Source organism: Anomaloglossus baeobatrachus, chromosome 3, assembly GCF_048569485.1.
Source record: "Anomaloglossus baeobatrachus isolate aAnoBae1 chromosome 3, aAnoBae1.hap1, whole genome shotgun sequence".
NCBI lineage: Eukaryota > Metazoa > Chordata > Amphibia > Anura > Aromobatidae > Anomaloglossus > Anomaloglossus baeobatrachus.
In genome coordinates, this window is record NC_134355.1 from 95,710,336 (window position 1) to 95,737,551 (window position 27,216).

Here is a 27,216-nt window from a genome sequence, read left to right on the forward strand (position 1 = left end):
AACCAGTCAGCACGACAGGTCTCTGCCACCCTTAGCTTAGTGGCTGGACGGAGTCTTCTACGCCCAGAGCTGCTGGCCCTGATGCCTCCTCCATCCCCAGCACTGCCAGCAGAAGGAATACGGCGGCACCTGGTGACAGAAGCAAATATCACAAGAGCAGGTCCAAGTGGAGATGTGACACGAAAATGTGTCTTGAAAGAATCAAATCATATATAAAATACAAGAAAACACAGGTAAATTTTGATATGAGGCTCTTCTTAGCCAAGTTAAAGTAAAAATGCATATACAGAAAAAAAACAAAAACACACAGACATATGAAATGTGCAATACTTCATATGACAACTGCTCCACTAGGAATCACACTGCAGCACAGTGGGACAAAACACAATTTGAGGATCTATATAACCAAATGTAAAAATGTATTTTGTACAATGCACCAACAAATAGAATACTTGCATGTACCACATTTATGCGTTTTTACCACTTATCCTTGTTCCAGAGATGAAAGTTGCTAGAAAATGGACAAAAAAACCCCTTCTAAATACACCGTATTTTTCGGACTATAAGACGCACCAGACCATAAGACGCACCCTGGTTTTAGAGGAGGAAAATAGGAAAATAAAATTTTAAGTAAAAAATGTGGTCATGACACACTTATGGGGCGAGGATCTGCTGCTGACAGTGTTATGGGAGTAATGTCCCCAAATTTTCTACTAAGGTACCCCATCCTGGTAATGATGCTCCTGCCTTGTATATGATCCCCATGCTTGTATATATGTCTCTGATACTGATAAATTCCTCCTTCCTGATAAATACCTCCATCCTGCTATATACCCCCATCCTGCTCATAATATACCCCGATCTGGCTCAAATACCCCATCCTGCTCATAATATACCCGCATCCTGCTCATATACCCCCATCCTGGTATATACCCTCATCGTGCTATATACCCCATCCTGGTATACGGCCTGCATCCTGTGGCACAGAAAAAAAAATAAAGGTTTATACTCACCTTTCCTCACTCCCTGCAGCATCGATCATCTTCCTCTCTATGTCAGCAGCAGCGCCACTGACCTGTGTGGAGCCGTTCCCCTGCAGCATCGCCATGTCCTCCTGTCTGCGGCTGCTGATGTGTGTGGAAACTAGCGGTGCGCACAGTGATGACATCATTGCTGTGCTCAACGCTCTCTACACAGATCAGCTGGCCAGCAGACAGGAGGACATCGCAATGCTGCAGGGGAATGGTGAGTATACTGTACTTATTCACTTCTCCCCCCCTGCAGATGATGCGCGGGGTGGGCAGTGAATATAACCGCACATGATCACTTCAGGCTGTAGTTGCCAGGGGTGATCACGCGGGCCGGCTGTTTACTATGTGCGCACCCCCCGCCCATCATCCCGCCCACCTGTAAGTGCCGGCTTCAGCGCTGAGAGATGATGGGCGGGAGGATGCATGAATATGAAATGAGTGGGCCTACTGGGTCACGGCAGGCGCTGCTACAACCTGCTCGTGCCGCCGATGACCCCCTCCACCGCAGCACCCTCATTCCCCGCAGCCCTACATTCAGACTATAAGAAGCACCCCCCCACTTTCCCCCAACATTTGGGGCAAAAAAGTGCGTCTTATAGTACGAAAAATACAGTACCTATCGACAGACAGATCACTCGATCTACGTTACATTACTACTATTGAATATTGTGTGGGGTTTGTCAGGTTGCGATATTGCCCCAAGAAATTAGTGGCCATTTTTGCCAGTATATGAAGGACTCTGAAGAGTCTTTTGCCAATAATCATTTGAATAGTCAAAACTTAAAGGGGTTATCTGGTCAAAATCCACAAGTCTGCAATCACTCCATGTGACTACAGACTTGAAAACCCTCACAATGCACTCAATGCAAGTGCATTGTGCGAGGCTGGAAACAGTCCAGTAATATTCTGGCTGGGAGTGTGCATATCTCATACAGTGGCATGCAAAAGTTTGAGCACCCCTGTTCAAACTAACTGTTATTGTGAACATTTAAGCAAGTTGAAGTTAAACTGATCTCTAAAAGGCATAAAGTTAAAGATAAAACACATTTCCTTTGTATTTTAGGCAAAAAAAAAAAAAAGTGTATTTTCAGCTTTTACATTTTTAAATTAACAAAATAGGAAAATGGGCTGATGCAAAAGTTTGTGCATCCTGCATGGTTAGTGCCTACTGTAGTAGCACCCCTTTGGCAACTATGACAGCTTGTAAATGCTTTTTGTAGACAGCCAAGAGTCTTTCAATTCTTTAAGGGATTTTCATCCATTCTTCCTCGGAAAAGTCTTCCAGTTCTGTGAGATTCCTGGGTTGACTTGCATGCACTGCTCTTCTGAGGTCTAGCTAAACATTTTCAATCATGGTAAGATCAGGGGACTGTGAGGGCCATTGTAAAACCTTCAGCCTACGCCTATTGGGGTAGTCTATTGCAGATTTTGACGTGTTTGGGATCATTATCCATTTGTAGCACACATCCTCTTTTTCAACTTCAGGTTTTTTTTTCAGATGGTGTTATGTTTGCATCAAGCATTTGTTCAAATTTCATTGAATCCTTTCTTATCTCTACCCGTAAAATGTTTCCCATGTCATTGGCTGTCACGTAACCCCAAAGCATGAATGAGCCACCCCCATGCTTAATGGTTGGTGACATGTTCTTTTCCTGAAATTCTGTGCCCTTTATTGTCCACATATTGTACCTTTTATCATTGTGGCCAAAAAGTCTTATCTTAACCTCATCGGTCCACAGGACTTGTTTCCAAAATGAATCATTGTTTAGATATTTGTTTCAATACTTCTGACTCTGAAATTTATGGTGAGGACGCAGGAAAGGTTTTCTTCTGATGACTCTTCCATGAAGGCCATATTTGTGCAGGTGTCTCTGAACAATGTATCACAACTCCAGAGTATGCGAAATCTTCCTGAAGGTCTTTTGCAGTCAAGAGTGGATTCTGATTTGCATCTCTAGCAATTCTACAAGCAGCTTTCCCAGACATTTTGCTTGGTCTTCCAGACCTTATCTCGACCTCCACTGTTCCCGTTAACTGCCATTTCTTAATTACATTTTTAACTGAGGAAAGGGCAACTTGAAAATACTTTGCTATCTCCTTATAGCCTTCTCCTGCTTTGTGAGCCTCTACAATTTTCATTTTTAGAGTGCTAAGCAGCTGCTTAGAAGAACCCATGGCTGCTGATTGTTGGCACAAAGTTAGAAGAGGCTGGGTTTTTATAAAGCTGTGAAATTCGTATCACCTGGCCTTTCCTAACGATGATAGTGAACAAGCCATAACCTTACAGGGTAATTAAGGTCTGTAACCTTGGTCAAAAGTTTTCTGAGCACACAATTCAACCAGAGTGTCCAAACTTTTGCATTGACCCATTTTTCATTTTTGAACTTTTTAAATATGTTAAAGATAATTTTTTTTTTTCTTGCCTAAAATACAAAGGAAATGTGTCATCTTTAACTTTATGCCTATTAGAGATCATTTCACCTTCAACTTACTTAACTGGGCACCCCTGGTTTAAATTCCTGTTCTTGTGAACAAACCTTTGCATGACACTGCATATGCTATCACGCGATTCACAAGACTATACTTCACATAAAGTGCACTGACTCCAGTAAAGCAACACAAGCCACAGAGTTGACTTCAAAAGGAGACTATGATACTAAAGTATTGCAATATATCATTCAAGTGATCAAACAAACGCATGTTCACTAAACAAATATAGTGAAACGTAACAAAAAATAAATTAAAAATTAGCCAAGTTTCTATTATAACAACAAAGAGCGAGTGCTGTAATGGGGGAGACAAGAAAGGCGCAATAGGGTTTTACCCGGTTTACAGAGTGAAAGAGGATAAAAACAGTGCACTCACCTGGCCGGGTTGTGCCAGTCACAACCCCTTTGTTAGCATGGATGAGCGCTTGGGTGGTTCTGCAGCGGCCCCGTTATAGAGCAGATTTTAAATATGAAGGACTGGAGAAAACGGGTTTATTGCCGCGCTAAAAACCACGAGCATGTATAAGTCAAATTATTCTCTTTATTTAGATCATTCCTACGCGTTTCCGAGGCTCATCTGCCTCCTTCATCAGGGAAAAAGAATCTACCTCTTTTTCCCTGATGAAGGAGGCAGATGAGCCTCGGAAACGCGTAGGAATGATCTAAATAAAGAGAATAATTTGACTTATACATGCTCGTGGTTTTTAGCGCGGCAATAAACCCGTTTTCTCCAGTCCTTCATATTTAAAATAACAAAGAGCGAGGCAACCCCTTATTGTTGGGTCCCTATCAAAATAATGCCTTCTTTTGGGTTAAAAAACCTACAATATATGGGCAGATAGGAGCATGCTAATGAAGAATTAAAATTGCATAAGGCTGAAGAGCAGGAGTGCTCAATCAGAAGGTACGACCCTGTAATCTAAGAAAAAGACAGGTGGCACTTCCTAACTTTCTAATGTGAACAGGCGCATATAGGGCAGGAAACATAGTTATTATTAGGCCCCATGTGCCCCCTGCAGTTTTTGATGCATTTTTGGTGCAGTCTGTGGTGACTTTTTAGTTACCACAAACTGTACGCTTTTCCTTCCCCAGTTAAGTCTATGAGATTTCAGATTTGCTGCGAGCACGTTGCTTTTTCTTGGGCTACAAATTTGTGGTAACAACAAAACTGCAGCATGTCAATTCTTTTGTGTGAAAACACAGTTGTGAAGATATATATGTGTAACAATGAATATGGGAATATAGACATACAATACTGTTATGGAAACCATGTAAAAATTGAGATACTTGGCAAACAAAAATGACCAGTTTATGTGAGCCCAACAGCCAAGGCAACCTCTTATGGTTGGGCCCTATCAAATTAATGCATCTCTTTGGGTTTAAAAACCTATAATATATGGGCGGATAATAGCAGGTTCATGTCCACCCATATATTGTAGGGTTTTTTTAACCCAAAGAGGCATTACTTTGATAGGGACCCAACAATAAGAAGTCGCTTTGGCATTGGCTGTTGAGCTCCAATAATACTAGCCATTTTTGTGTGCTAAGTATCTCAGTATTACATGTCTACATTTCTATAGTCATTGTTACACAAATCTTAGCACTACAGTATGAAACTGTATCTTTTTGGTTACTATGTTTCATGCTCAGAATTCACCTGTTCACATTAGAAAGTTAGGAAGTACCATCAGTCTTTTTCTCCTGTTATCACAATGACTGGGAAGTATTTGAAAGAATAATCTAAAAACATGGGCCAAATTTCTAACAGGACAAGGTAACTGGCAACTGCATTTCAGATCACAAATTATGCTCAGGAAAGCCTACACATTGGGCAATCTAGTGGTACCAACTATTAAAGTAACTTCAACCTTAACAATAAGAATAAATTAAAAAAAGAGTAACTCCTACTTTCTACATGAAAAAGGATTCCAAGCATGGAGTAAATGCTCCTGCTGTAAACACAAGACACAAAAAACAGAATAGTCCTGAAAGAAATAAAAATTCGGATGAATCAGAACTCTTACAAATTAGAGACTCGATTTTGTGCAATACCAAAAAGGGGTTATGTATATTGTTCAGTGTTCATGTAAAAGAAACTATATGCTGGATGTACTACATGAACACTATCCAAAAAAAAATCAAAGAGCACTTTACCATCATCCTGCAAAAAGCCGTATATGTAGGTCGATACGATTGTTAGGGATAACGTGCGGCGTCAGCAAGATCATCAGCAGGTGTGAACTATGCATCATAGCTGGCACACTGCGGTAACGCCCATGTAAATAATCCCACAGCTCGATGTAGTCAATGACGTTCCCATAATGTCCACCAATTGTGCAGTACAAACCTATGGACCCTCATTCTGAGAATGACGCTTCATATGTTACTACTGATCAGGCTGCGCACTGTAATAACCGGCAACTTTGATGATGTCAGTAATGTTACCGCTCATGACTGCTCTCGCCGGGTCACACAGATGGCAGCGCGAGACCCAAAATATCTCACTAGCGGTGACGTTACTGACATCACCACTTGTGAAACATTCCAGTTCTCGCACTGCCCTCTGTGTGATCCTGCGAAAATGGTGATGAGCGATAGCGTTACTGACATCACAGCTTGTTACAGTCGCCGGGTATCGCAGAGTGCAGCATGACTGGGAGAGTAACCTATGAAGCATCCTTCTCAGAACGGGGCTCCATAGATGGAACTACAGAATTGGTGGACATCAAGGGAATGCCATGGACTACGTCGGAGCTGCGTGGAATATTTATTTAATAAATTTGTGAATGATTGACAGTATCTAGTCTTTTTTTTTATCTCTTTATAGTTTTTTCAGGTTTCCATTTGTGGACTGTCGGATTGGGTGGACTACTTCAGAGCTGCGTGGCTGCTTTTTTTGTTTTCATAAATTGGTGAACCAGGGCTAGAGTCAGGATCTGATTTTTCCAATACATTATTTGTGTGCTTTTTTTCTTTTAAGTTACTTAGTTAGTAATGGGGGTGTCTTATAGACAGCTCTCTATTACTAACACCAGGGCTAGTTGCCAGCTGATGCCATAGAGCTGACATCAACCCCAATGACAATTACCCAGATTGCCGCTACACCAGGGAAATGTGGAAGAGATGAGGTAAAGCACCAGAATTGGTGCATCTAATGTGCTACGCCATTCTAGGGACTGCAATTTTTAGGCTGGGGAGGGCCCAATATAATCAGGCTGGGAAAGTCTATGTTATCAGCTCACAGGTGTCTGCTTCACCTTGACTGGTTAAAAAAAATAGAGGGGACTCAAAATGTTTTTGTTTTTTAATTTAATTAACATAAACCAGGCTAAATACCCTTTAGTGCCACATGAAAGACACTAAAAGGTGCAAGTGTACAACATGTTAGGTAGCGGGACATTATTTTGCGTTGCCCAACTTCATGTCTTTCAACCAACTTTCTTCAGATCAAAGTGGATGTCAAAAATGAGGAAAAAATGCAGGTGGCAAAATGCATGCAAATACAGATTAAAAAAACCCACTCATGAGCGGAGGTGTGGGATTCATGTGGAAATTCAGCTATGTTAAAGCCTGAACAAACACTGATCATGTTCACATAACCTAAGGAGTTGCAAAGGTATTTTTTTTCTTTTCTCCTTTTAATTTTACCTTATATACAAGGTCATTACACAGGAAAGAATGTTTCTTTGACAACATTGTTCCCAGCAGGGAACTGGGAGTCAGTGATGCATCCAGGCATCTAACCCATGTTGTTCCTATTCTATTTAAGCCCGGTTTCCACTCATTTCAGCGATTTTCTTTTTTTCTCTCTCCTCAGCCCTCCTGTTAGGGTCTTAGGGAAAAATATTTGAATTTCCCATTGACTTCTATTATACTCTGTAGTCAAGTCGAGCCAGTCTGAGCGTCCTATCTGCTAAATTAGAGTACCAAATACTCGGGCATTTTAGTGCTCGCTCATCACTAGTAACACAACGTTTTTTGACTTTCCGGCTCCATATCTCATCATCCACTACAGCTTTGAATGTGAGACTACCTTCATTTTACAATCATCTTGGCTATCTCATACATAGATTTGACTTGCAACTATTTAGCATATGATTAGTTATGCAGATTCTTGTCATGTCACTGCATTGTTACTGTTTTGCTTCTAAATATATAAATTTTAAGTTGTATTATTTTGTTAGTATTTTGTAAATCCACCTTTGGCTTTCAATACTGCCTGAATGCTTCTGTTCTGGGCATGCACTTGATCAGATTCAAGTATGTCTCGACCGAAATCTGATCCCAGGGCTCTTCTACATGTTCCCAATGTTGGAGCATACTGGTCGACTCACTCAATTCTAAAGAATACGTTTTGATCTACCTATACAATTCCCCTCACGCTGGTTTGGAAGTTATTAAAAAGGTGGTGGGCTTTGCACTGAAAAATCCAGATGCTCACATCAAGTTCCTCCCTACTCCTCCCTTATCAACACATGCAGACAGGTATAGCTGGTTGGATTTATGGAAAATGTGTCACCCTGATGCTCGGGAATGTACTTGTCACATTGCAACTAGACAAACTCTGCAGCGGTTAGATTACATATTTGGTTCCAGTAATATGGGTAAAAAATGTGGAATATGGGAGCAGGGAGGGTTCGGACCACAGGCCGGTGATACCTCTTGATTAATTTTCAGTGTATCTAGACCCTTTTGAAAGCTTAACCTTTCTGACTGAAATTAATCATCCCTAACAGAATACCTGATCAAATCGAATGCTTTATTGCGATACACACGGTCCCCAAGAATGCCAATTTATTCTTGGACACGTTGACAGCTTATCTTACAGATTGTCCTTCCTCTACCATATCATATATAAAAAGGATAACTTATGAAAATATAGAGATAGAATAAAACTTGAAAGATGCTGAATTTATTTATATGGCAAGCCCAACAAACCAGAACAGATTGAAATGGTTATACTCCCAACGTATTTGAACACAGCACATAAATGCTAAATCCAAAACGTAAAATTTTTTTACGTATCAATCTTAACTTAGAATTGGGGAACCAAATCAAGAAGATTACTTGCCTTTATGGTTCGTCAACATAACACCTCAAATGCTGTACTCGAAATCCGTACATCTGAAGTGACTTATTATTGTCTTGCTGAAGGAGGAGTAGAATCCTCTGGATTGTGGATCCTATCGCCCGCTCTTCCTAGTAAATGTGGACTAAACTAGACTTAAAATAATACTTGAGCTAATAAATCCGCATCACACAGGGTTCATGCCAGGGAAAAATACTTCAATTCACATTAGGAGAGTTCTGTCTATTACTGTTACATCACCGCCGGAGTCTGCTCCAGCGACTTCTGCTCCGATCGCCAGGCGACGCTGTGTTCCTGCCGTAAATGGTGCTGGTGATGGGAGAGAAGTCGATGCCAGCGGCACCAGTGGGCGCAGGCTCCGATCATCCACTGGGCTGGGTTAGCTTGGGATCTGCAGTACCGCTGGCTGACTGTGGGTGGCATGTGTCTTCCAGCTGAAGTTGCCAGCGTTCAGCTACAGCCAATAGGAAGACACCACATCCTTCTTATTTCCCCTCCTGTCACATGATTACTGCCAGATATAGTTCTGATTTTCCTGGCTCCTGTTACGTCCTATTCCGTTGGTGATTCCCGTGTGTTGACTTCTGCGTGTTTTGACTACCCTTCTGCCTACTGTTTTTGTACCTTGCTGCCCGACCCGGATCTGACCTCTGCTACGTTTGCTGACTAAGTCACTGCCTGACGATTCTGTCCCTGTTCCGCAATTCCTGGTTTGACCCTGCCTGACGATTACTCTCAATGGACTGCAGCCTTCCACAGGTAGTGATCTCCAGTTCCCTGTGTAATTCCAAATCCCTGTATAGGGGTTAAAGGGTTTCAGGGTTCTGGGGGTCCTACTTGGTGAGTGGCTTCCCTCTAGCCTCACCTTTACAGCCCATCTGAGTCTGTGGATCCAGGCAGGCATTACAATTACTCAATATAGTTCATTAATACCAGATAACTGGGCTTTGGCCTCGAATGCGGCAAAGGCTTTTGACGCAGTGGAATGGCCCATCTTGTTAGCATGTCTGCAGAAATTAAAATGGGTTTCCCGATAAACAAAGTTAATTTTAATCAATAGATCTTGGAATAATAAATAATAATAATAAATAATAATAATAATAATAATAATGTTTCACAATTGGATTGGATGGGTTTTTAAAAAAACATTCCTGTTCTGAGATAATCTTATATATGTGTCCCTGCTATGTACTGTGTAATAGCTGTGTCTGACCATACAGGGACATGGTCTGATCATACCATATCTCCTGGGCAGAGGAACAAGCAAAAGAGTATGAAGACATTTCAGCATGGGATCATAGCTAATTCTTTTCGTTAGGTAAGAGATTTCTCAAACAAAAGAATTATTTGTGATCCCGTGCTGTAATGTTTGCAGACTGTTTTACTTGCTTCCCGACCCAGGAGATGTGGTATGATCAGACCATGAACCTGTACGGTCAGACACGGCCATTACACAGTACATAACGGACACATATATAAAAGATTATCTCAGCATAGGAACATCTTATTTTAAACACGTCTATTGTGGAACTCATCATTTCCATATCTATTGATTAAAATAAACTTTTTTTCATGGGAAAACCTCTTTCAATTTGGCCCTAAGTTTTGTAAATAGATTTACTTGTTGTACACGGCCCGTAGAGCAAAAGTAGTTATAAGTAAGGTCTCATCTACACCCTTTTCACTGGTGAAAGGAACCAGTCAGAGCTGCCCCACATCTCCGGCCTTTTTTCACTCTTGCCACTGAAGCCCCTCCCCCCCACCCGACTTAACAGTCCTGGATAGATCTAGTTAACACAATTGTTCCATATGAAAGAACAGTATCAGAATACGGGGCATCTACAGAAATTCTTCAAGGCCTGGGACTTTTGGAATTTTTCACCTCTAACAGTTACTCCAAATAATTAATTCTATACCCATTCAGGTAATTTAAATCAACAGTAATAGGTGGATATTATGGTGGGCAGCACAGTGGTTCAGTGGTTCATCTTCCAGCACTGGAGTTCTGTGTTCAAATTTCACCAAGTACAAGATCTGCAAGGAGTTTGTATGTTCTCCCTGTATGTGTGTTTTGCTTTTTTTTTCAGGGTAATTTGGTTTCCTCTGACACTGCAAAGACATACCGATAGTGAATTTTTAATGCTTAAGAAAAAAACAAAAAAAATTCTGAAGCTCCATCATGATACCAATATCCAGAGCACTCACGAGACAGTTGAAGGAAGATCTCGATGTAAGGGGCTTACATACCTTGCCCTTATCGTGGTTGGATCATTTCCTGCTACAGCTTGACTTTCGGATGCAAACCCTTCCCTGTAGGGAGGCGGAGCCGATTAGGTGGTAACGCTCCAGACACCTGATGGATCCGAATGGCTTTCAGACACTGCTTGGGGAATTGCCGGATTCATTTGTCCACAGTTCAGCGGAGTCTCTTGCAGCAGCCTCGAATACAGCTGCTAAGGAGGCTCTTGACCAGATTGTGCCTATGCGACCTCTCCGCGGCGATGGACCCAGGAGATCTCCTTGGTTTACTGAGGAACTCAGGGGAATGAAGCGTCTGCATAGAAGTCTAGAGAAACAGTGGAGGTGCAGTAAGTCTGAATCGTCCCGAACCAGACTAACAATGTGTACTAAGAAGTATCTGGAGGCGATCAGAGCGGCAAAGTCTTTGTACTTTTCCGCTCCAATTGAGTCTGCGGAAAATCGCCCAACCGCCCTGTTCAATGTGAGTCGCACCCTATTTAACATCAAGAGAGCTGCGGAACCCTTGCAGGGTAGTGCCGAGGATTTTAACAACTTTTTTGCAGACAAGGTCACAAAGATTCAGGCGGATCTGGACTCCAATTGGAATGCAGTGTCGACTGATAATTCAGTCGAGGTGATTGAGGCACGTCTTGAGCGGGTTATCTGGGATAGGTTTGATCTAGTCTCACCTGATGAAGTGGACAGGGCCATTGAAGCTGTGAGCTCTGCCACTTGTTTATTGGATCCGTGCCCCTCCAGGCTGGTTGCGGCCAGTAGGGAGGTAACACGGAGCTAGATCCAGGAAATTGTGAATGCTTCTTTGAGGGAGGAGTCCTTTCCGGCTCCTTATAAGGAGGCAATTGTGCGCCCCCTCCTCTAGAGGCCTTCCCTGGATCCCGCCGTTTTAACCAACTACCGCCTGGTCTCCAACATTCCCTTTGTTGGGAAGGTTGTAGAGAAGGTGGTGGCATTCCAACTCCAAAGGTCCTTGCATGAGACCGATTATCTAGGCCCCTTACAGTCTGGTTTCTGGCCTGGCTAATCTACTGAAACTGCTTTGATCGCATTGATGGATGATCTCTGGCGGGCTCGGCATAGGGGTGAGTCCTCTATTCTGGTGCTTCTTGACCTCTCAGCGGCTTTCGATACCATCGATCATGGTATCCTTCGGCGCCGATTGGAGGGTTTGAGAGTGAGAGGCAGTGTTTTACGGTGGTTCTCCTCCTATCTCTAGGATCGGTCGCAGTCGGTGTTACTAGGGGGGTCAGAGGTAGTCTCCTAGGCATCACCCTTGTAGGGTGCCTCAGGGGGTCGGTCCTCTCCCTCCTATTTAACATTCACATTAAACCGCTGGGTGAGATCATCCAACGACATGGGGTGCATTGTTATCAGTGCGCGGATGATATCCAGCTGTATGTTTCCACCCCATGCCAAGTCAATGAAGCAGCAGAGGTGATGTGTCGGTGTCTAGAGGCAGTGAGGGTCTGGATGGGTGATAATAGGCTCAAGCTAAATTGCGACAAGACAGAGTGGTTGTGGGTATTGCCTCCTAGGGACAATTAAAACTGTCCATTCATCAGCCTGTGGGGGGGGGGGGGGTTATTACCCCCTCAGAGAGGGTTCGTAACTTGGGAGTCATCCTCAATCCACAGCCAACATTAGACGATCAAGTATCAGCGTTTGCCCAGGTTCGCCTGGTGCACAAGTTTCGCCCTTATTTGGATCGTGCGGCTCTGCACACAGTTGCTCATGCCCTTACTACTTCGAGGATCGACTACTGCAATGCTCGCTACATGGGGCTACCCTTGAACAGTATTCGGAAGCTGCAGGTAATCCAGAATGCAGCCGCAAGAGCCATTGTGGGACTTCCTAGAGGTTCCCACATTTTACCAACACTCCGTGAGCTGCACTGGCTACCAATTAGTTTCTGAGTGCAATTCAAAGTGTTGGTGATTACCTATAAAGGCCTACATACTATAGGACCAGCATATCTTCGAGACAGTCTCTTGCCTTATGTGTCCCAGCGACCAGTCCAAGACCATAGGGAAGGCCTCCTCCGAGTCCCGTCGATAAGCCACTGTCGACTGGTGACTCCAAGGGTTAGAGCCTTCTCCATAACAGTCCGAACCCTCTGGAACAATCTCCCCCCAGAGTTCCGTATTGCCCCTACCATACCGGCATTCCGTAAAGACCTTAAGACTTACCTATGTCGGCAGGCTTGGGACCGTTAGTGATGACTACGGCTAATAATTTATAAAAATTGGTATAAATAGGGTATGTTGGGTTTTTAATGTTTTTAAGGTTAATTGATTGGATGTATAATGTTTTTATTTGTTTAAAACTTTTTAATTTTGCATTATATGTTGTGAGCCGCTCTGAGTCTTTGGAGAGGGGCGGCATACAAGTTTGACAAATAAATTATAAAATTCATTCACTTTAATAAACACTAAGTCCATAGATGATTGCTACATTGCAAGACTTCTAGTAAGATCTCCTGATTATTTTTTTTTTCATTACTGTACTTTTTACAGCATCCAGCTCATCTTTCCTCAACATTGTTCATGGACTTTTATACTTCGAGAAAAGAACACAAGAATCTCCCAAGACATAACCTCATTCACCTGCCCACTGGAGCGGAAGAAAATAGGATTCATTAATTTGGTTCTCCCACACTCTGTGGTAAAGAGCATAACATACCTGGAGTCAGCTTTCTTATCGAAGATGATTTTTACTGCAAAATGTATCAGAACATAAAGAACATGAAAAGTGTAAGAAATACGACATTGGATCATAAACTGTTCATTAACGGTGCTGTAGAACATGTGAAGACCCTGAGGTTACAATTATAGAGTAACTCTTTGGAAAGGCAAATTTATTTTTAGTTCCAGGCACTGTAATATATGCATAAATATCTGCCCATCAGTAGCGGATTTTCACTTCAGGGGTTTATATAGCTTGCAATATACTTGCCTATGCCGTTATAAATCTACAATTCTAACCTGCATTGCCCAGTGTCATATTTTCTTCACTGCCCTGGGTCAGGATTTGAGCAGATGTAGAAGAAAAGTGCATGTTTCCAGACTGTCCACCTGTTACAATGCTGTAATGTTTTGTTATAGTGTTTTAAAGGGATTTCCAATGGTAAAAATCAACAATGGCAGAAAGATGTTAGCATTCAACTTTCTAAAGGTGACTCCTGAATCTGTCTTAATGCCATCCATGTCCTCCTTCACACATCCGTGTCTCTGATATGTGTAATATCCGTTTTCACATGTACCAGAAACATGGATGCAAGTAGACTCATTAAAATCGACGAGTATGCGCACACGTCCATGTTTTGACATGGACCGTGTGGAGCACACGAGTGTCCGTGTGCTCCACACAGCGACATGTCCATTTTCTGCCAGCAGCACGGGTGTCACACGGACCGTACACTAATGAGATCCATATGACATCAGTGTGACACGTTTTGGAGAAAACACGTCACTTAAAAATAAAGAATTCTTATACTTACCAGTCTCCTGCGCTGCTGTCTCTGCTGTTACTTCCGGGCCCGCTCATTATGCTCATTACATATTCACTGCACTCAGCGATGACCCGTAAGTAACAGCAGCGGCGAAGAAAGCAGAGCCGCGTATAGGTAAGCATACCAGCTCATGCTGTCAGTGAGCCTGATTCCAGCAGTGTAGCACTAACTGGACTGCTTGGTGCAGTTTTGATAGGTTTTTTTTCTCTGCTGTAGATGTAGCAGTGGTCACAATGCTGATCTATGCATAAGCCCACCCATATCTGCCAAGTTGCCACATCACGGCATATCTTGTAACTGGGTACCTACTCTATGTTGAAGCCTCTATCTGGGTTAAAAAACCTCCTGTGTATGGGTGAGGGTCATACCTTCTGACCGTGCACCCCTCCCCTCGCTATTCCCCAGCCTCACCACTCTGGGCAATGGGAAGCCAGTGAAGGGATTGGCAAAGACTCCAGTTCAAAACATTAACCACAACCTGTCTCCTCCACACATCTGTGACCTAGTCTCCCGATACCTACCTGCACGCAACCTCAGATCCTCACAAGATCTCCTTCTCTACTCCTCTCTTATCTCCTCTTTCCACAATCACATACAAGATTCCTCCCGTGCCTCCCCCATACTCTGGAAAGCTCTACCCCAGCAAATCAGACTCTCTCCTACCATGAAAAGCTTCAAGAGGAACCTGAAGACCCACCTCTTTCGACAAAGCCTACAATCTACAATAACCCTCAGTCCAGTACACCACTGCGCAACCAGCTCTGTCCTCACCTATTGTACCCTCACCCATTCCCTGTAGACTGTGAGCCCTCGCGGGCAGGGTCCTCTCTCCTCCTATACCAGTCTGTTATGTACTGTTAATGATTGTTGTACGTATACCCTCTTTCACTTGTAAAGCGCCATGGAATTAATGGCGCTATAATAATGAATAAGAATATGTAGCAGACATCTTACCTATACTGTCACGTTGACAAATGTCTAAAATGGGAATACTTTTTTTTTTATTTGGCAGAAGTGGGTAAGAAATAACAAATGTATATATCGTTTAGAAGCTTCCTCGCCTCAGGTCTCACGCACACATCCATATTTCACGTACTTGTTCTGTCCGTGGTTTTCATGGATAGAACAGGCCCTCACTATAACTAAACATTAATGAAACTTGGATTCAAAATACTGATGAAAATCCGTCTGTGTTTTAACATAGGAGAAAAATCGCCAATGTCTGAATGACGCCTGATCCTGTATCAGAATGTCTTCATTTTAATTAATAAAGAGCGTATGAATCCCTCCAGTGACTTTCCGCTTCATGAGGATAATCCTTTGGATGCAGCTACAGTCTGCAGGCCTAATCATTGAGCTAAATGTACGTCTGTATCAGGGAATTTATCACCATCGTCGTTTCCACTAATTTCCTACAAGCTCAGAGATTTCCTCCCCTCGGCCACGTTCTAGCAATGTATATTTAATGGTGCCGCATGGTAACAGATTAAATTGATCATCACAGTTTTATTTTCCTGCACAGTCATTTCAGACAACACACACTGCTGCTACATTTACAGTGTCATTCAGGAGAAATATACCATCTGCACAGACAAAAATAAAACACACTGTGCAATAAATCGCAAAATATACATATGGCAAAGCTGCTTTGTGTGTTTGCCTGTCACTTTTCAGTGCAGATGGGTTACTGTGGCAGAAAAAAAAAAAAAAATCTCCATCCATTAAACTGAACTAAATCTTACAAGATGAATCCCTGTAAGCTTACTATATAACTCGTGTATGGTGTCATTGCATAGAATCAAATTTAGGGTAAGACACCACGTGTCTCCAGATCCTCCGGCACTGGTCAAATTAAAAAACAATCCATCGGAGACACAGGAGCCATCATTCTGTGTGTAAAGTTTTTCTGTGTCTCAAACACAAAGACAGGGGTTATTATTGTACTCACAGAAAAAAAAAGGGAAGTATTAATACATGACCAAAAATGAATGGTATCGCTACTGATGAGCACTAGTGATTGCGAGAAAATGCAGATTTGCTGCAAGAATATGATGTATAAATTTCAGCATCAAATCTGCATCTCTTGGCAAAAAAAAAAAAAAAAAAAAAAGAAATTGCGGTGTTATGCCAGGAGATGCAGGTCTGAGAACTTAGTTCACCTGAAGTGAGGTCACTGAGTTCAAGGAGGTCTCCTGAGGTCATTTTAGCTGCGGTCACAGATGAGGTACCGTGGGAACCGCCAGCTGTGACCACAGATAAGCTGAGTGACGTCACCGCTCACAGCTGCAGCTCAGTCAGTCTCTGCCTGAAGCCACAGAACACGGTCATGCTCTGTATCGTGGCCACGTGCTGCAACTTTAGTATGTAGCAAAGCCAGGATCGTCGTAGATCCTCATGTGGATTACATCATAACTGGGTGTTTGGGGCATTAGCCTGCAGCCATATGCTTTATCTGTGCTAGGTATCATAATATAGGGGGACTCTATGCAAATTTATTAGTTTAATTTTACACCACTATATCACAGCGTGTGTGATTCCAAGCAATCACACACACGCTGTCACACAGGGTGAGGCAACGTCTGACTGAAAGTAATCACAGATGCCGGGACTGCCAGCGGCTGGGTAAGAAGTGAATATGTATGAGGGTAATGAGCAGCCCTGGAAGTAGTGTTACAGCTACCCAGGAGACTCGGTAAGTATAATACTCCTGCTCTATTCGTCCTAGCCGTACCACCATTTTAAAGCACAACATTTGAGACCCCATAGACTTATATGGGGATCGCATCTGGGCAGATGTTTGGGATTAAGATCGATCCAGAATCAGATTTTTTTTTTAAAACATTTTTTTTTAAATTTGGTTAAACCCACCAATCCTGAATATCTGTGGGTTCGCCCTTCTCTAGTTACAGCACAAAGGCTGCAAATCATAGATCCTACTAACTACTCAAAGAGAACGAGTAATGTGGCGCCCCTGACCCGGTCAGGCGTCACTGAGTACTGCACCCATGCTGGGACAGTACTTCCAGGTAATCCTAAGGGCCAGATTGAGGTGTGTACGCACAGATACCAGTTCTCCCACACCAGTAGATGGGACCCTTGGGTAGTCTCCGGAGGGGGTTGGCCTTCAAATCTTGTCTAGGGGTGTAGTGGAGGGGCTGGGGGCTAGAGTGCAGAGGTTGTCAGGAGAGTGGAGTTCTGAGGAGAGAGCCAGTCTGGTGGTGGTAAGCGGCGGTCGCAAGGTAGATACGCGCGCTGCCACTAGTCAGACCCTGCACGAGGTAGTAACCGTTAGCGGGGAAGAACGGTCACCTGGTGAGAAACAGTACGGTGTTCCTGGTGACTAGGCACATACGGGGTACAGGTCCCTAGAGCAGACTCCAGTTTAACTACCTGCTAAACCTGCCGGTGAGGGGAACTACAGGTCCCTCACCAAACTCACAGACTCCGAGCCTCAGCAGCAACGCAGGGACCCATAAGGCGACAGAGCCTGGAGCCATCTCACTTGGTCCACGCTGCCGGCAAACGGGCCAAACACAGGGGAGAAAAGGCAGTAGCGACTCCCTGGATAGACCCCCATGGTACTCCACGTCGGGGTTATCCGAACACAGAGTGCTAGGAAGGCGAGCTAACAGGTTACCCTCAGACTGGCCCGAAGGAGCCCCTGGTCCTACCTGGGTCATCACAGCAACGCCCGGGTCAGCTCACCGCAACATCTGAAGTGAGTAAAAACCAGTTAAAAGACTTTTGGACTCAGTCTGTGTTATTTCGGGACCCACTATCCTGCTCACCCGAGCCCCTGGGGCCAGCCTCACTCACAGGAGGCTACATCATCTGGCTGCAGACCCCTTCAGCCCCAGACGCTCGTAAAACCTGCAGCGGCGGTCATCCACATCCCTGACCGCAAGCAGTGAGTGGCGTCACGTCCTATAAAAACTGACATTACCTGTTTGCCAGATTGTACAAGTATATTACCGACAAAAAAACCCTATTTTAAAAATATACAATTTTATTTGACATACCACATCAAAGAACAAGTGCAAAATTTAAAATTCTGTTAATGCATATATTATGGTTAGGTGAGAGTTTAACGGGCATGTCCCTGAAACTCCCCCTACCTACCCGTGGGGGTCGGCACCCTGTGATGTCACGCTGACGGTGCCCCCACTCTCCGTCGACTAGCCCTGTTAGCACCCTATGCTCAACACTAGTTGGTGCTGCTATTCTGAGGGGCTCCTTTAATTAAAGGTGGTTCCCATTCATACCTCAATCATGAAACACTGTTGATCTAATTCTGGTCAACTGATGTTTCTAATATATAATTTCAATGTTCACAATAAATCTAGCAACCATTTATAATTAATTTAGAGCCAGGGTCTAGGATGCAGTCCAGGGTTCTTGCATTAATCCCAAGATATCATCAAATTAGATGGATCGACAAAATAGCCCGTCCTTATTATTGCCCGACGCGTTTCCCCTCCAGGACTTGAAATCAAAGGAGGTTCTTCAGGGGCTTTTCCAGATTGAAATCACATAGATGGTAAACTGTAACAACAATATGCCTTAAATTAATCAAAAACAACCCTTTTAATAATTCCACCAGCCATATACAAGTTTTCCACTCCCTAATAAGTATCTACTTACTAAATATCCCATTTGTCAAGAATTAAATCGATCCTTCAATGAGGAATTCTCTTATTGCTGAAAGAACAAAATATATCGATATATATATAGACATTTTCATTCCAAGGTCCCTCATAGTTTCCACATTTTACTCCCCCAATGGTACTCACTTGCAGACATAACTGCACAAATGAAGCAGAGTATCTGTCCTGAACCACCACAGGATAAGCGATTGTTTGCATTAGTCACCCACTGGGTCTAATTTCCCTCCAATATGGAGATATAATTAACTGCAAAACATATATGAGAGAACATCAGTCTCTCCAAAATAACACCGATAGCATGAGTTCCCATAGATTGAAAGTACTTACTGTTAGGTGAAACGGCAAAAGATATATATATGCTGGATGTTCAGCTGGGAGTGCAGGTAGTACACGCCTGCTGGACATAGCCTCCCTTCGGGTTTAAATATCCCTCCACGGGCCCTCTATTTCCGGTTCTCAGTCTAGGAGAAATGATTGTCATCTCTTGATCACTTCCGGTAACTACATCCGGTTCTCCGGGCAAGATGCGTCACGTCACTTCCGTTCTAAATTCTCCACATTGTTCCACTTACAACGGAGCATAACCAATATCGGGGCCTAGTATATCCATAACGTCCAATATATCAATTATTCGGGATGTATATTCATTGTAATTACACGGATTAGTCCATTCCCCTATATTGATGTATGATGCCAGGTGGCGATACGTCACTTCCGGTCTGATCGTTTCTAATAAAGTTTTATTCTGATGTGTCCATTTTAGATGGAGCATAATCAATAACGGGGCCTAGTATATCCATGAAGTTCATTATATCCTTTATTCGGGATGTGTGTTCATTATAATTACAAGGATTAATTCCCCTATATTGATGTGTAATGCCGGGTGGCGATACGTCACTTCCGGTCAGATCGTTTCTAATAAAGTTTTCATTCTGATGTGTCGCTTCCTGTTTCTATGGTAACCGCTCTTGTATGTATTGAGGTAGCATTTTAAATGGGCCAGAACCAAGCCAGATCTAAATTATCTATATAGTACGTTCCACCAATTGCTAGGAGGATTGCATATAGCAGTTACATATATCGTTCTTCACCTGTATAAATATAGATACTACCAGGAAGCGATACATCACTTCCAGTTCTAGTAGGGCTTGTATATTACTGACTCACTTCCCGTTTATACAGCAACTCCATATTCTATAAGGGACACTATATCTATATAGCTGCAATACATTATATCTGTCAACACTTGACTGATAGAGCCACCTGTCTATGGCTTCCCTTATATAGGCAGATGTATAGATCCTACTTCTGGGACTCCAGATCCCATTCAATTATACATGAGATAATACAGCAAAGATATTATGGTATTATCTAGTCCATAGGACTCAAAAAGTGGAGCATGTGTTAGAATTTTGGTGGAATCAAACAAGGTTGTATGTATAATTTCTAAATTTTACTCCCACCCTATTTGTTATGGTTTTCTTTCTGTAAATTTCAACTGCTATAAAGTCTTTTAGCAGTCCCTTTTTTCTCCCCGACATTGTCCTTCTCTTGGAAGGTACTTTATATGTCTTGCTGGATTATTGTTACATTTTGACCTATATAAAGCTCACAAAACTGAGTTGCTCATTTAATCCCTTTGGATGGATAGATTACAACCAAAACATCCACCTTGTCTCCCTTTGTAAGATTATCTTGTCCCAATCTCCCCTCCTAATAGATCTGGGTACTGTTTCTATGATCCTAAAGGACAGAGATTCTACATCACCCCCATGACAGCCATTGACATGGCGGGCAATGGGGGTGTCTCTCTTGTTCCTGACATCTCCCAAGTGCTCACTAATCCTAGTTCTAAATTGTCTTTTTGTCTTTCCCACATAATTCAGTGGGCAGGAACAGGTACATAAGTACACTAACCCTTCAGTCTTACAATTACCAAAATTTCTATTTTTATAGATTCTGCCCGTGCTCACACTGACAAATTCTTTGGATGGAACGACAAATTTACAAAAGGAGCATTTCCCACATCTATACGTTCCAATTCCTCTTTGATCTAACCAGGTCTTCTTTTGAGGGGGAGTATTGAGGCTGTGTACCAAATGGTCCCCTATCGTACGTCCCCTCCTATATGTTACTGATGGTGTCTCCATGATTGCATTGCTGATATCCGGATCACTCCGGAGTATTCCCCAGTACTTTTTCAAAATCCCCAGAACTCTATTATTCTGGTCATCAAAAGTTCCTATCAACCTTGTTTTTATATCTTTCTCATCCTTCTGTTTAGGGACCAAAAGCTCAGTCCTTTGACTTCTCCATGCATGTTCTTGGGCTTTTTCTATTGTTTCCCCAGGATAGCCTCTCTGGAGAAATCTATTAGTCAATGATCTTGATTGTTTATCAAAGTCACTCACCAAGGAACAGTTCCTGCGTAATCTCAGGAACTGTCCCTTGGGTATGCCTCTTTTAAGGGGAGGAGGATGGTAACTTTTCCAGTGTAATAGGTTGTTAGTGCAATTTGGTTTTCTATACACATCAGTTTTTAATCTCCCTTCATCTTTTTGTATAAAAATATCAAGGAACGGGATTTTGTCCCCACCAATCTCATATGTTAGTTTTAAACCTACATCATTGATGTTCAAATGTTCAACAAATGAGATAAAAGATTCATTAGACCCATTCCACAGGATGATGACATCGTCAATGTATCTCCCCCAGAACATAATCTGGGGGGTCCATTCATTATCCTCCTCACCAAAAACCACTGTATCCTCCCACCAGCCCAGGAACAAGTTAGCGTATGTGGGGGCACATGGGCTCCCCATCGCTGTGCCCCATCGCTGGTGGAAAAATAGAGAATTGAAAATGAAGTAGTTTCTGGTGAGGACGAACTACATCAGTTCTTGTATAAATTCGTTGTGAAGGGCAAACTGAATACCTCGGGATGAGAGAAAGTGGTTAATAGCTTTAAGACCACAGTGATGGGGTATACGACTATATAGTGACTCAACATCAATTGACACTAATATAGTCTCTTTATCAACCGTCATCCCTTCCAGTCTCCTAAGGAGATCCATGGTATCCCTAATGTGTGAAGGAAGGGCCGTAACAAAAGGACGCAAGATGTGGTCCACATAAGTACTGCTGTTTTGACATAAGGCGTTGATCCCAGACACTATTGGTCGTCCTTTAAGGGGATCCAACCCCTTATGTACCTTGGGTACTGTATAAAAGGTGGCTATTCTTGGATGTTTTGGTAAGAGATAGTCAAATTCATCCTTACTGATTAATTTGTTGTTTTGAGCTTTTGTCAATATTAATTTTAATTCCCCCAGGTAGATATCCGTGGGATCCTGTTTAAGGATCTCATACGTTTGTTTATCCAACAGAAGCGACATGCACATTTGTAAATATTTATCTCTATCCATAACTACCGTATTTCCGCCTTTATCCGCCGGTTTTATTATGATTTCTTGATTATTTTCAAGACTGTCTAGGGCTTCTTTTTCATATCGAGTGAGATTTTTCGGAGCCGGGTTGTATTTGTGATCAATTTTCATTAGGTCCATAGTTACCAATTTGCAAAAAATCTCTGTACTGTCCTGTTCTCCTTGAGGTGGCATTTTTGTACTCCTATTTTTCAACAAGGAAAAGGGGCCTTCACCTGTTCTTCTACTCCCTTCTTCCTCCAAACTTACTAGATCGTCAAAATCACTTAACATGTCCATCGGAATATCCAATTGATCACATCTATTCCGATTCAAAATTGCATAGTGTTTTTTCCATCTCAATTTACGTATAAATAGGTTGAGATCTTTTATCCATGTAAATACGTCATATCTAACTGTAGGCACAAACCCTAAACCTGCCCTGAGTACTGTCAATTCATTTTCCAAGAGATCATAGCTAGATAAATTAATCACCTGTGTCATAGTTGCTCTCTGATTTACAGTGTGAATTAGACTTTGTTCGTTCCTTGGGGAACCCTTTCCCTCAGGTCGTATGGCCTTGATTCTCTCATTTCTAAAAAAGAGGTGGTAGGTGGAGGGGGCTGAGGAGGCAGATGACTGCCCAGAGGTAGATGAACCAAGTCCATCTGACCCTCCCTGGGGTCTGTCTTGATAATATCTTCCATTTCCTCTCCCCTTCATAAAGCCTCCCTTCCATCTTCTCTTTGGTGGTCCTCTAGGAGTCCACCAATTCTTAGTGGTACGGTTTTCTGAATCTGACGATTCAGCTTCTGTGGACGATATATCACTTGGGGGAATTTTTTGTCTATTATCTACAAAGTTATAGGCCTGTTTCTCTTTAAAGTCCTTTAAATCTCTTGCAAACCGTTTATGCTTTCTATCTTTTATGCTCAATCTGTATCGCTCTATTGAAGTTTTAAGAGTTGCCTCCCTATTGGCGAAATCTGCTTCAGTTTTAAATTTCAAAGCCCTATCAATAGTTTTTTGTAATTTTTCAGTTGTCTTTTGCAAGGTCTTTTTCTCCCCTTCAAGTAGGATGCCCATAAATCTAAGAGATGATGAAATTGATTCCTCCTCCCACTTGGCTAGGAGTTCTGTCGATCTTGATCTAGGGGCAGGCGAGATAGATATCCTAAGTCCCCTAGGGACTATACGGTTCTTAATATAATTGTAAAGAGATTGGACCTCATGCTATCGGTGTTATTTTGGAGAGACTGATGTTCTCTCATATATGTTTTGCAGTTAATTATATCTCCATATTGGAGGGAAATTAGACCCAGTGGGTGACTAATGCAAACAATCGCTTATCCTGTGGTGGTTCAGGACAGATATTCTGCTTCATTTGTGCAGTTATGTCTGCAAGTGAGTACCATTGGGGGAGTAAAATGTGCAAACTATGAGGGACCTTGGAATGAAAATGTCTATATATATATCGATATATTTTGTTCTTTCAGCAATAAGAGAATTCCTCATTGAAGGATCGATTTAATTCTTGACAAATGGGATATTTAGTAAGTAGATACTTATTAGGGAGTGGAAAACTTGTATATGGCTGGTGGAATTATTAAAAGGGTTGTTTTTGATTAATTTAAGGCATATTGTTGTTACAGTTTACCATCTATGTGATTTCAATCTGGAAAAGCCCCTGAAGAACCTCCTTTGATTCCAAGTCCTGGAGGGGAAACGCGTCGGGCAATAATAAGGACGGGCTATTTTGTCGATCCATCTAATTTGATGATATCTTGGGATTAATGCAGGAACCCTGGACTGGATCCTAGACCCTGGCTCTAAATTAATTATAAATGGTTGCTAGATTTATTGTGAACATTGAAATTATATATTAGAAACATCAGTTGACCAGAATTAGATCAACAGTGTTTCATGATTGAGGTATGAATGGGAACCACCTTTAATTAAAGGAGCCCCTCAGAATAGCAGCACCAACTAGTGTTGAGCATATGGTGCTAACAGGGCTAGTCGACGGAGAGTGGGGGCACCGTCAGCGTGACATCACAGGGTGCCGACCCCCACGGGTAGGTAGGGGGAGTTTCAGGGACATGCCCGTTAAACTCTCACCTAACCATAATATATGCATTAACAGAATTTTAAATTTTGCACTTGTTCTTTGATGTGGTATGTCAAATAAAATTGTATATTTTTAAAATAGGGGTTTTTTGTCGGTAATATAGTGGTTATACCCCTTATAAAAGAGTATATAACTCTCTTTTTTGGTCAGATTGTACAAGCCCTGTGGCGTCCCTGAAGAGGATCGGCACCCCTGGGGCGTCACAGCAACATCTTAAACAGTTCTTAGTAAACCAAGATCCTGTCTTGCTGCTTTTATGAACAAGAATTATAAAGCCAATACATATGGAGAGATATCTACATGTGTATTCGTTTTATAATATAACATACTAGATAAATGAGAATACAAATAAAATGCACGTCATTACATAAGCTCATTAGAGGGGTATTCTAGTATACAAAAATGATCACCTGCCTACTGGGAAGGGGTGATTATAGAAAGTTGATACATTCGGACATCTTTTGTCATTGCCCAAGATTTTGAACTGCAAACAAGTGGAACCTGCAACCCGAAAATTCTGCTCAACCTCCGTAGAGAAGGTCCGCGCAGGATGTAAACTGCACTGGAAAAATGGCAGATTTGAAGTGGAATTTGCTGGGACATCTGCTGCAAAATCCAGGTTTTTAATATGGATTACATTGTAAATATCAAACTATGCTTTGGGGTAAATCTGATGTGAAAACCGAGGGTATAAAATTAACATGCTGAAGAATTAAAATCTGCACCGTACGTGAATTTCATGGGGTTTTTTTTTTTTGCTTAAAAGACATGTGGATGAGAGCTGATAACATTTTTTTTCACTGGGCTGGTATTGTAATAGGATGTGGATATTCAACCCACAAAATCTATATGTATTTTCCCTGTGTAAGCATACCCTTAACTTCTGCCTTTGTGATTGTTATATCTACAGCGCCACAGTTTAGCGCCAGTCTTGGTCCGGTACCCCTACGCTTTTAAACCACAATCAAGTTTTGGAGACTTAGGGTACTTTCACACTTGCGTTATTTTCCTTCCGTTACAATCCGCCCTTTTGGGAAACAGCGGAATCCGTTAACGGATTCCGCTGTTTCCCATAGACTTGTATGGTTGACGGATTGTACCAAAAGGAGCTGCGTTGCTTCCGCTGGGCGACGCTCCGTTGCTTCCGCCCAGCGGGAGGAACGCAGCATGTAACGTTATTTTGAGCAGCGGAATCCTCTGGATTTCACTGCGCATGCTCTTTTTTTTTTTTTTTTTTTTTAAATCAAACTTTATTTTGGCTCGCGGTGGCCGAACGTTCAGCTGAGCGCCCGGCCGTCGGCAAGCGACAGCGCTCAGCTGAATGACCGGCCACCAGCATGCCCGGCCGCCGGCAAGTCACAGCGCTCAGCTGAGCGCCCGCCCGCCGGCATGCCCGGGCGCCGGCAAGTGACAGCGATCAGCTGATCACCCGGCGGCCGGCTGCAGGGAGCGATCAGCTGATCACCCGGCGGCCGGGAGCGATCAGCTGATCACCCGGCAGCCGGCTGCAGGGAGCGATCAGCTGATCACCCGGCAGCCGGGAGCGATCAGCTGATCACCCGGCGGGCGGGAGCGATCAGCTGATCACCCGGCGGCCGGCTACTGGGAGCAATCAGCTGATCACCCAGCGGCCGGCTGCAGGGAACGATCAGCTGATCGTTCACTATAGTCTGCCGCTGGTAAAACCGGGAAAAAAAAAAAAAAAAAAATCAAAACGAATTGCGTTGTTTTGCAGCATCCGTTGCATCCGTTGTGTCACTATATGCAACACATCCGTTGCATCCGTTACACAACGCAATGCAACGGATACCGTTCAACGCAAGTGTGAAAGTAGCCTTATTCCTTTAGTAAAATAATGTTCTTGATGGTACATATAAATATATATACTGTATTTTTAATAACTACGGTAAATTACACGGTGTCACGCTTCATATGAAATTATGCAGGTCTGGTCCAGTGAGGGGTCTACTCACCCAGAGTAGTCCAGCCAGAGATGCAGCACTCAAACCCCCTGAGCAGGACTCACATTTTTCTGCAATGCCTACTATATATCCGTTGTTGTAGGATTTTGCATAAAGCTTGAGTTGGAGGATCCGACAGCTTCCTTTAACTAAGCTCAGACTACAAAAGAAGTCTTAAAAAACCCACAACTTTGTCCTATTTTTTGAGAAACCTTGAAAATTTTTTCCTGCAAGTCCTTCAAAAGGTTTACCCTGCAGCCGGTCCTCATTTTACAGTGGAACATTGGTTAACGAGAACAATCTGAGAGTGTGCTTGTTAACCAAGTTACTCGTTCAGCAAAGCAAGATTTCCCATAGGAAATCATTACAACGCAGACAATTCGTTCCACAACCTGTTAAATGTCCCATTCCACACACGTACAAACACGCACAAACACGCACAAACACGCACAAACACGCACAAACACGCACAAACATGCACAAACATGCACGCACACATATTATGCTCACCGTACCATCGCGACCGCTGATGCTTCCGCTCCCAGCGCGCTGACGTCAAAGGCAGGAGCCGATTGCCTCTGATTGGCTGGCGCGCTGCCTTTGAGTAGCGGTTGACAGCAGAAGTTCCTCCCTCGTCTCTACAGGATGTGTATCAGTAACCA